At 51.3% G+C, this 11,199-nt stretch overlaps 1 protein-coding gene across 2 annotated transcripts in view; it reads right to left on the reverse strand.

Annotated features, from left to right (window-relative positions):
- The window catches only part of NFATC2 (nuclear factor of activated T cells 2), an 82,549-nt gene that overhangs the window by 70,559 nt on the left and 791 nt on the right, over positions 1-11,199 (reverse strand). The window lies entirely within an intron of this gene.

The raw sequence follows: 11,199 nt of genomic DNA on the forward strand, positions 1-11,199 counted from the left end.
CACTGTCTGTTCACTCTCAGGCAAAGATCAGTATGTGTCAGAGGCAAAGAGTGTTTCTTTCAAATATTCAAATAACTTTTCCAGCGTTTTCTCCAACTCCTACACTACATGAGATAGCATTTCTCATGAACAACATTACACATAAAGCCTGGTAGGAGCTGACTGTGCTTCTGGCAAAAGCAATGAGAAGCTGTAGCAAAACTTTTATGCATAGAAAGATGGTGGTTACATTCAGGGGGTTTCTGTTAGTTTTCAGGTTTTAATTCTTCAYGTGAAAGCAAAATCTTCCACTGATGGCAATGAGAATATGAAAAAGTTCAAAGTCTCTCTACTTATTGATGTTTCCCCCTCAAAAATGATGACCTTTCCCAGGCAAAAGAAGATGAAGAAAGAAGACAGAGTTTGGACAAGTGCCACTTTCTGCTCCGAATATTTTGCACAACCTGTAGAAAACTGCATGTAAGTGTGGTGGGAATGGCCGGCCATCGCGAGCACCTGTGGCCAGCCGAGCAAACCAGCACGCAGAAGGCTCCGTGACGGGCAGCACACCGACCTCTTGAATTCCCTCTTGAATCTCCCTTTTCACCCCAGCACAAAGCTGCTTTAGGGGCCGGGGGAGCAGCAACAGGAGTAACCAAATGTGAGGAGAGTGGTTATTTTTTTGCATCGCTGATATCAGAGCTTTGGCATTCGCGGAAGCAACTGCCACTCGCGTCCCTCAGCCTCTGATGCTGTGATTGTCCGACACTGAYGCTATGATTCACTGCAGCCAGAGCACATCCCTCCCCGGGGCCGTGCGGAGCTGCCTGCTCAGYTCACGGAGCATCCGCGGCGCAAGGCTCGAGCGGTGCCGGAGAGCCGGGCGCATCCAGTGCCGCGGGSTCCCGCCCGTGCAGGGCTCCCGTAATCGCAGAAAGGCTCTGCACATCGGGCGATTTCACATCAAGGAACGGGCGGCYGTTTCGCTTCCCCATTCCCCCGCCTCCAGCAGGAACTGCACGTGGCCGGCCTTGCGGCGATGCCATCACTGGCGCACACACACAACAGACGTATCTGAGGGACAAGGCAGCTCTGCAGGCCTTGCGGATATCCCTGCTTTTTGCCAGGAACAAACTGAGTTTACTTAAATTATTCTTTGCTCTGCGCTGAAACAGYTTGTGTTTAAACAAGCACTTTCGCCCTCGCTCCGTACCCGCCTCACGTCCCGGGCGTCCGCAGCAAGGGCGACCTGGGGCACGAGCTCCCCTTCCCGCAGCTCCACAGACCGTGCACGGCCGCACCGCTCACCCGCCGCCAGCGCAGAGGCGACGGGCCGGACACCGCACAGCTCCCGCAGCCCTTCGTGGAGCAGAACCACGCGGCTTCCCCGCCGAGGAGACCTCCCAAAGCAGGAGCAGGGGAACGTGCAGCGGCTCTGCACGAGAAACCTCCGCTTGTGCCCAGAGCGTGCGGGAAGCGCGATGAGCAGAGGGCAACGGAGGCCTCCCCTCCTTCGCACCTCTTCCCAGCGCCTTTGGATCGGGAACTGACAGCCTGAGAGCTGTCCCGCAAAGGACCGTCCTGGGGGCTGTTTCTGTGCCTGCTGCTGGAGCAGCCTCTGGAGCACCTGGAGCACCATGTCCAGGGAAAGAGATGCACATCCCTCCAGATGCACGTTTCCATGGGGGGGGGGGGGGGGGGGGGGGAATGTTTGGAAGGCCTTTAAAAAGCTATTGATTAAAAATGCACACATACACAAAGCCCTTCCTCCTTCCCACACACCTCTGAAACACGACGAGAGGAAAACCCACTGCAAACCCTGGCCTTGAGAGACTTCCCTGCACAGGCACCCGCAGGGACCCTCCCCTCCTCTTTAAACAAGGCTGTAACTTCAAAGCTGCTCAGTCGCCAAATGTGACCTTGCCAATTAGCACGTAATTAGGGCATAAGAGATCACCAGAGCAACGGCGAGTTTATACAAACCAGCATCTAAGAGAAGCTAAAGATAGATCCTGGAGGCCAGCGGAGCCAAGGAGCGCAGGGCACAAGTTTGGTTGTGGCTACAGCACAACTCCTGTAACTTCACTGGAGCTACTGGTTTGCATTGTAATTTCAAGCGGCCAGTCTGGATTCTTCTTTTTTTTTTTTTTTTTTTTTTTTTTTTTTTTTTTTTTTTTTTTTTTTTTTTTTTTTTAAAAGCTCTGTATTCTCTTATTTACACTAGCTGCTTGGAAGCTTAAAGTGAAAGTCGGCTTCCTGAGTGAAATCGGGTATTCTCTATTACATGTGCATATTTGTTTCTTGACTGTAGGGATGAACACTGCGCCCTGTGTTACTGAGCCAGTTGCCAGGACTGAGCTGCTAGTGTTTTTCTTTTTTTCTTCCTTTTAATAGCTTTGTATTAGAGAGAGAAAGAGAAAAAAAAAAGGAATAAGACAAAAAAAATCTATAGATATAGGGTTTGAAGCCAGAGAAGTTATAACCTGACTGGGCAGTTCATTACCTATAACCACTTTCTGTCAATCTTTGAGGAAAAAAGAAAGGATTCAATACCTTTCAAGTTTGAAACAGGATAAAATTTGGGATACCACTGACAATATCTCCACATGTGTCTGTCCAGGGAATTAATCCAAAATATTTTTTTAAAGCATAGAAAACATCTTCATGGAATAACTGCAATCCCAAACGCAGCCTAACAGATACCTGGCCTGCCAAGCTGCTGCTGCCTGTTCACCTGGACACGTCTCCAAGTTCAGCCTGCTAAAAGCAGATGTTTCTGGTTTGAAAATGCTGAGAGGAAGATAGCTAATAAAAGTCTGGCAAGCAAAGTTAGAAGTAAAAAGCACATGGAAAATGGCACTTTGTACAACACTCTGGCTTATGGAAATGGCTGGCTTAAAGAGGAATATCTAATACTAATAATATTGACTGTAGGATTTTTATTTACCCTTTTTTCCCCTGTTGCTTTTATAGCAGTCCATGTTCCTGTTGTCTCAGGCACACACAAGCACTGGTGAGTGCCAACCGCTTGCAGTAAGGATATTTCTGGTATTTCCATGGCAACAAGTTGCGATATAGACCCTACTTTTAAAACACGAGCTTAAATAGAAACTCTCAAATCAGAGCCTTTAAAAAAACATTTTTATCAAAGATCAACTTGCCTCCTCATTTACCTGTACAGACTGAAATGTAGGGTTTTTTTTYCYTWRRAAAMMAMMAMMAMMAAAAAAAAGAGAACCCCTTTTAGCGTGTTTATGGAGATTTGTTATTATAGGACCTGGTGAATGGTGGGTGGAGCAGCCCAGACTGAGGAAATCGGAGCCTCTTCCAGCAGGTCTTTGAGGGGAGGGACAGGAGCGGAGCCCTGGGCTGCCCAGACTCCCCTACGGTTTCGGTTCCGTGTTGAATCCCCCTCAGAAAAGGCCTCGTGTTCCCTGTCAGTTCAGACGAGGCCAGGAGCTCAGCGTGTGCATCAAGTGCCCTCTCAAAACCTGACATTTTCTGTTCTCGTGTAAACACGCTTTAATCTTCTGTGCATTAAAGGTCACGGATGTACACTGGATTGCTTACAGACTCGAGCTGGTGTCTTTTCAAAGCGGGTGACAATGTTCTCCAGATTAACCATGCTGGTATATAGGGTTGTGATCTTTTCGTATCCTAATGATTTCCATCTTTGGAATGAACAAAATTACTGCTAATTACGGTTACCAGTCATTCAAATGGGGCGAAAGCAGCTTAAGAAGGAAGTTACTTCTGCTACAAGCACACACTGCTCTGCACTTGTGCGGTTGAGAAAATTTAACTTTCTACCCCCCACCTACGTACTATTATAGTTTGTGGGACTTCCCACTTAAGGCTTCACAGCAGTCGTCTCTACTGTAAAGCCATAAAGAAAAGCAGCATCTGAAGCTTTCACAGAGATTTAATGTTTTTTTTTTCATTAAAATCACTGACCTCTGCCTGCCATTGATTTACCTTGACAAGTTTTGATCTGCATTAAACCTTAAAAGAAGGCGCAACTTTGTAGATTTGATGAATCAATCATCCTGACACTGACATATATACTTAAATGAGTAAACACAAGAAAACTCAGCAACAGCTCTGCTTTACAAGCACCACCACAGCTCAGGCCTAACAGGGCTCCTTCTCCCGCGCCGTCCCTCAGGAACGCCCCATCCCGCCAAACACCCCAAGGAAACACTCTTAACAAGGAGCCACCTCTTCACCGCGAGCGTATCTAAGACACAAAACCCCGGCGATCCTTTTCACTGGGTCCCGTCTGCTTYGGCTTTGCCTCATTCACCAAAACCTGCGTTTTACAGGCCAGGAAACTTCACCTTTTCAGCGACATTAACACACAGCACTACCATCCAGAGAGGCAGGGCGTGCTTGCAGTGCCGCTCTGCAAAGCGCCAGGCAGCCTGGCTCTTGTTTAGAGAGTTTAGGCTCAGGTGCAGGGGCCCAGCCGCTCCCTGACAGCCGGGCGGGTCGGTCGCGCTGGGACAACAGCTCCGGGGCCGCCGCTTCGCTCGGGGCTCCCGGGAGGGGACGGTCCCGGAGCCGCGGGCAGCGCAGGCCGCGCAGCAGCCGCGGAGCCGCCGCCTCCCGCACCAACCTTCAATGGGCTTCAGGTAGTCGTAGTCGAAGAGGATGGAGAAGTCGAACTCCTCCTGCGGGCTGCCCGCCGGGGCCGCGCCGGCCCCGGGCTCGGACTCGGAGCCGGGCCCGGGGCCAGAGCCGGGCCCGGGTGCCCCCTCCTGCGGGGCCGGCTCCGCAGCGCTCATGGGGGCGCGCGGCTCGTGCGGGGCTGGCGCTGCGGGCCGAGCTCCCCGCCGGGCGCGAGGGCAGGGGCGAGCGCGGCGGAGGGAGAGCGAGGCAAAACGCGAGGCGAGCGGGTCCGCCCGTGCCCGGCGCCGGCTGCGAGGGGATCGGCGAGCGCAGCGCGGCCGCTTCCTGCTCCCGAGCAGCCACCTGCCGCCCGGGGCCGCCCCCGCGGAGGAGGAGCCCGGCCCGGCCCCACCGGCACCGGCACCGGCCGCGGCGGCTCCCCGGGGCTTCACGCGGAGCTGCGGCGAGAGGAGCCTCCCGAAGCGGCCGCCCTTTTCCCAGGCCGAGCACAGCCTCCCGCTCCGCAGCGAGCAGGTCCCTCGCCGATGTGGGTTCCAGGGTCTCCAACAGCTCCAGGCTTTTCCCTCGCCTTCTGCAGCCTTCGTGCATCCCCTGCCATGTGCTCCAGCCTCTCATTCCAGGCAGCTGCCGGTTTTCTGGATGCGTCTCCTGCAAGAGCAAGCCAGTCTCTCCCAAGCGGGCCCCTTCGGAAGCACAGAGCACACAGGGCACAAGGTGCCCGTTCATCCCCAGCCTTGCTCGGAAACACCGTGCCACAAACCAGGCCCTGCACAGCTCTCACCACGGTCCCTACCGGCCACGCTGCCAGCTCCCCGAGGGCCTCACGCCCCCCTTGCCACGTTGGCCCTATTCACTGCCTCTTCCAAGCACATCAGCAAGTGCCAGTCRTTCCTCCCGACGGCCGCTCCTCACCACAGTGAATTCACTCAGGGTGCCTGGGGATCCTGAATKTGGATGTTCAGAGCATCTGTGTTCAGTAGTCTCTGTTCCCTCAGTCACCTGCTTATCCAGCCCTTGTCTAAGTCCCCGGGCTGCTGTCACCAGGACTGAGTCTGAGAAGTTTTAGTCTGCAGCAGGGAAGGGAGGCAAAGGCAGGGGGTCCAAGATCATTAAAGAAATATTTTGGTGTTTACTTCAACTTTGCCCTTGCTTGCTGGGCCTGTTGGCATGACAGCATTAGGTATGTGCTTTACAAAGCAGACTCAAAGTTGCTTGGTCCAGGACACTCTTTAAGTCTTTACAATAGCACACTTAATCCAGGATCTCTACCTTTTGGCTAATGCCCTGTCACTGTCATCGTTAATATGGCCACACAAGTGCTGACACAGTACACTCCTCCTCACCTCTTGTTCCTCTCTCCTTGCCAGTTTAGGATCTAAGAACAGACTTTTCCTACCCTTTCAAACCAGCTTTGACATGGAGCTTCAGAAGAAGCCCAGCAGCCCCGGTCTCAGGCGCGTCCTCCGCGCGCAGCTACGGGATGCGTTAGAGGCACCTATTGGCGAGCGGCGACACTGCACGGCACGAGCGCTGCCTTGGGGCTGCACGCGGCTCGGGGATCATCCGAGGGGGACCAGGCCTTAGGACACCACTGCTTTCGTGGAAGGCRCCAAGGGAAACCAGACTTTCAGAAAGGGCAGGCGACCTTGCACATGTAGTTTGCTAGATTTTTTACTAAGACATTTAAATAAAGATTGGGTTACCTGTCAATACCAGGAATCCTATTCCAATATGATCCGTATACGTTCAGTACTGGAGTGCATTTTAAACAGAGACAGAAGAGCCCATCACCCTAGATCTGCAGCCCCTAGCTTAACAAGCAATTTTGCAGCAACCGAGGCCATATTTTCCCTCAGCAGGGACTAAAAAGACAATATTCTCTCCCATTAATGCATAATATCCATCGTAACACAATAGCTTCCTTGGACGGCACTCCTCGAGCTTCCCCGCGCGCCCTGCCAACACAACCAGGAGCGGCCGCTCCCCGGCTTTCCACGCCGTGGGCAGCCCGCGCAGGGCCCGGCGGCCGCTCTCGCACCACGCGCCGCCCCTTCCCGCTCCGCTGAGACGCAGCCAGCGCCCGCTCTGCTGCAGCCCCAGCTGGAGCCYGACTCACTGGCTGCCACGCCGCCGAGGGCTGCGCGGGGCGCTGGCTCGGGGAGCAGCTCCCCGCTCGCACCGGCCACGGCGCCTCTCTCTTGGCTACCTGCAGCAGTGGGGCCACCGCACTGGCACCTGGGGAGCTCGCCTCGCTCTGCCCCATTCATACTAAGCTGCTTAAATTCGAAGGGAAAATATATTGATATTAAATTGACATATTTATATATCCATTTGAAAGTGATGCTTACTGTTTGTTGGAGAACTGGCCTTTTATCATTTGCATTCCTACTTAAAATTCATTAGAAAAACTAAACATACTTGCTGATTTTGGCGTAGCACTAAAGGGAGCTGTCATCCTTCCAACTAACAACACATGGAGCATGATTGGATAGCATAATTTATACTGGCCACAAAAAGGAAAGCCATGAACAATAACATAGGCCTTTTTTTAAGTAAGATATGGGTGGATGGCAGGAGAGTCTGGGGAAATTTCTGCTGAATCTTTACCGTAGCCTTTATCCTTTATTTCCTAACCAGCCTGCGAATCTATTAAGAACGTTAAGTTTCGAACGTATCCTTAGCTACTCCTAGAATTAGTAACGCTCCACAAATGGAAAATGTACCTTTTGCTTTCCAAAATGACCATGTAATTTCAAATAGTTCCACTGCTATTTCATGCCATCATAAATTCTCACACTGGCGAGGAATTAGGGTGACAAGACAGCAATGAGAAAAGCGTTGGACAAACGTATGGATTAGCTCAGCTCGTAGGATCCAACTGTTTCGCCCAACGGAGAGCTTCCCAGATGTCCAGAGCTACCCGGCAGGCGTGCGGTTGAGCAGATTCCCCTGCTCCCTTCTGCAACACATGCACCAGGGCACGTAAGGACGTTGGCCCCATGTGGCTACGATGGTGCAGCCTTTAGGAATAACAGTTTTCATTGGCTYCAAGTGCAAAGAAGTGTGAGTTATAATGCTATCTACTCTGTGTGCTGTGCTAGAAGGTACCAATGGGTTATTTTGAGCAGAAATGGTCTAAATTAACAAAATACAGATCCGACCTGAATGTTAGAGATGCATGAAACCATTCCTAGGTTTGAGCAGCTGCAGAATTCGGGCTGAGTCACAGCTGTAGCTCTGAAGACCTCCAAGGGCTGAGTGTWTTTTAACCGAGACCCAAAACGTGCTCTCTGGCCAACAGTGAAAATAAAGCATTATAAATTGTTTAAGCTTTAGCTGCTACAGCGACATAACTTAGAAATACTGCCCACAGCCTGTTGTTAATAGCTAGCAATGGAGGAAAAGGCAGGAACACTACTAGACTAGTCTGTGGACTCTTCAGTTCAACACATGCACTCAGAAAAAGCACGCAACACAAATCAAAGCAAAAACCCAAACAATGTGACAAACACTTCCTAATGCTTATTTTCCATTAGGGCTGGAGTGAAACGCTAGGATACACTGCCCAAAGACCGGAAATACTATCTGGTTTCCCTAAATCTCAGGCTTCTTCATACCAGAAACCTTTCCTTTCTGCAAGGACCCTTCATTTCAAAGACCCTTCTACTACCACCATCAAAAGGCCAATGTGGTCACAAGCCCCTGCCTGTGGCCACRACCCTGCTCGAGTTCCTAACACTCCTATTAGAGATGTGGGAGTCAGAATTAACTCCTATTTTTCTGTAAAGCTGCATTCATGAGCCAGAAAGGTGTTTCAAGATCTTAAGCAAAATCTGTCCTTGGCAGCTGTAACAAAAATTGCAGCCACGTATGCTCACAGCAGCCTCTGCACGGAGCACGACTGGAAATCGGCAGCGCTGCCATTTCAGGGAACTGCAGAATGGAAGGAGGCCTTTTCCACATAGTTGGATCCCTGCTTGACTTTGGCAGGGCTTCGCTTTAGTAAACTTTAAAAGTATGTGAATGCTGAACTGCCCAGGTACTAGGAGGCTGAAAACAGACCTAAGAAATAGCAGTTTCTAGCGCGATGCAAATCACGATTGAAGAGCTTAACATATATCTCAGCGTCCAGACTTGCTGCAGTAAGCTAAAGCCATCCTTCACTATGATTCAYTTGCTACTTGTACCTTCGTACTGTATTCCCCATATCAGTAACCTGACAAATGCAAGCAAACACATGAGGTTCCAAACTGAAGAAGGTTTTAGAAAATCATCTCGGAAATATGTTCATTATACTAATCATTAAGTGGATCAGATGATAATTTATACTGTGATATTCCTATATTAAACTTCTGAAAAAAAAAAGACAGAAAATATATTTAAAATTAAAAACTTCCATTTAGCAGCTAAAAAAAAACAGAAAAAATATTGGGTAGAACTGTCTCAAGATCTAAGTGCTCTAATGGTGTATGTGGCAGGCATGAGAAATTTAACAGGCAACTAAAACTTGCACATGGACTTAATCCAAGCTCTTTAAAATGAGCTCAGACTGTGAGTGACTAGTTGCTTGGTCTGGAGCATGGGGAGGGCTAAGAGAGAAAAAAAAAAAAGAGAGAAGAGAAACATTATTCTGGTACGTCCTTTAAGAGACACCCACGCACGCACCCTACTATTCAATCTTGGGGTCGGGTTGAGTCAGAGATATTACCCCCCAATTTCATACTCAGAGTGGTTTGGCAAGGAAGGACAATGGAAAAATTGCTCATATCTCCGTGTTCCTATTAAGTCCCGAAGTCTGCTGTGCAAACCAAAGGAATGCACATATCATAGTTAAGAAAAATAGATTAAGCCAATAGTGGAAAAGAAGTTCTAGGATATTATTATCCTTGGCTATTTCAAAAAATGAATGATGAAACATTTCAGTTAGAATATCTATTGGAATGCTATAAAAGAGTGTTCCAATTATGTCAGTGTCCCATCTGTGAATGCGATTTCTGTGCTATAAGAGAGACTCTGAGGATGATTCACCGGTTGCTAGATGGGGTGACTGTGTCTCGCAGCGTACGCAGGCACTGAGCAAAGGCTGCCTCAAGTGACAGAGCAGCAAGAGACATGGGCTGGCAGGATGACACCGGGGCTCGCGGTCACCTGATGGATCTCCCTGCCACATCCAGGCTCTTGCTGACACTCGCAGAATCACAGCTCAAGGGAGCAAAGACACTTGAGTGCCTTTTTTCTATCAGGTTCATGCCAGACAGGCTTCGTTTCCCAATCTGAGCCTGCTTTATTCATAAATGGGAGCTTAGCCCCRGGATTATTAACACAGTATCTTTTACACGCCCTGCATTTATGAGACTACTGTACTTTGTTGTGGGCACTGAAAATCCTCCCTAAGCCAGATGCTGCTCCCAGAATTGCCATGCACTGTTAACCCTGTGCAGCTCAGTGCAGCTCTTGCTTTGCAGGGCAGCTGGGAGCTGAGTTGTGCCACAAAATTGGCTGAATCCCTGTTCCCCTGGCAGGAGCAAGGACTTTGCATTAGGGAAAAGGCTGGACCCAGAAGCACGGCCATCCTGCCTGGAGAATCTCTGAGCTGGGTTGTGCAACTGACTGCACCACTAGCCTGACTAGTGCGGTCTCAAATAGTTGATCTGGAGAAAAAAAAAAAAAAAAAAAAAAAAAAAGACAGCTTTTCATTTCAGTCTCAGACTGAAGGGTCTGGGGCCCAAGGGAAGAGATCTCCAGTGGAACATCAACCCACGGGAAAAGCAGAGCTGCATAATAAGGGCAGGGAATTAGCTGGCTGCCATCTGAGCGCTCCCTCATGCTTTGATATGCTGCCACTGTAAAGCAGGTGAGCTGCTGGCTTTGCCAACATGGCAAAGAGCAAGCAGTCCCTTACTGCCTTCCTTTCCTGCTTTCCCTGCTGCAAAATAACTTCTCCGGGATGTTGTGACAGTGACTAATGCTGCTGAAGCACTCAGCAACAAGGGGGTTGTGGCTGGGGAAAGCTGAAGATCAACGGAACGGGGCTATGGGCCCAATCCAGGGGCAATGAAGCCAGTCAGAACCTTTTCCCTGGCTTTTATAATTTTTTCGATGAGCCCCTTCAGACGCCGCGATAATGAGTGTGTTTTGGCAGGTACTATGAGAGCTCCCGAGGCAAAACAGCCGCTATTAAGAGGCCTCCAAACGCAGGCCCCGCCACCCCGCGCAGCACAGGGGGGCCGTGGCGGGGCTGGGCCCGCGCGCGGCCGCGGTGACTCAGGGCGCCGGGCGCGGGCAGCTCCGCAGCCGCCAGCCCTGGAGAGGGGCGGGCGGATCCTAAACCAGGGCTGCGCCGCTGTCCCGTCCGCGCCTCCTCCCCGGGCAGCAGCTCCCTGACGTGCGGAGGTAGTAACTCACCTGCGCCCCCCGCGCGCCCCCGGGCAGCGCGGAGCAGCCGCGGGGCTGCGCGGAGCCGAGCGCGGAGCATCCTCCGCCGCTCTCGTGCCCGCGGTCCCCGCTGCGCGCCCGGGGGGCGCCCTGCCCTGGGAGATGCTGCCCCTGCCCAGGCGGCGGTGCCCGGACGGCGGTGCCCGGCCCGGCGGC

This window comes from Nothoprocta perdicaria, unplaced genomic scaffold (assembly GCF_003342845.1).
Source record: "Nothoprocta perdicaria isolate Ctin4 unplaced genomic scaffold, notPer1 scaffold_3, whole genome shotgun sequence".
Classification (NCBI taxonomy): domain Eukaryota; kingdom Metazoa; phylum Chordata; class Aves; order Tinamiformes; family Tinamidae; genus Nothoprocta; species Nothoprocta perdicaria.